We start from the raw sequence: 317 nt of genomic DNA on the forward strand, positions 1-317 counted from the left end.
CAGAGCAATGTGGGAATGGAACTCTCTCCCAAAAACTATCAAACAGAACACTCAGTATGGCTCTCAAAAATCCCTTAAGACATATTTATTTCAAAGGAATTAAATATTTCATATAAAATTAGTTTGGTATAGGGCTTTTGTTATCGTATTTCTGAAAATAGATTCATCTATTCGGAGTAGTGTCTTTTGTTTCATTTCTTGTATTAATTGCGTTAACTGTAAGATTTGCTTATGATTTGTATTTTCAAATGTATGTCTGTGTGTGTAATGTACTGTCATAATGAGTATTGTCAAAGAAAAGATTGTAGGACCCCAGG

The 317-nt window shown here is 31.9% G+C and overlaps 1 protein-coding gene across 1 annotated transcript in view; it reads right to left on the minus strand.

The window, feature by feature from the left end:
* The window catches only part of slc6a5 (solute carrier family 6 member 5), a 27,734-nt gene that overhangs the window by 15,690 nt on the left and 11,727 nt on the right, over positions 1 to 317 (minus strand).

The sequence above is a fragment of the Etheostoma spectabile genome, chromosome 1, assembly GCF_008692095.1.
Source record: "Etheostoma spectabile isolate EspeVRDwgs_2016 chromosome 1, UIUC_Espe_1.0, whole genome shotgun sequence".
NCBI lineage: Eukaryota > Metazoa > Chordata > Actinopteri > Perciformes > Percidae > Etheostoma > Etheostoma spectabile.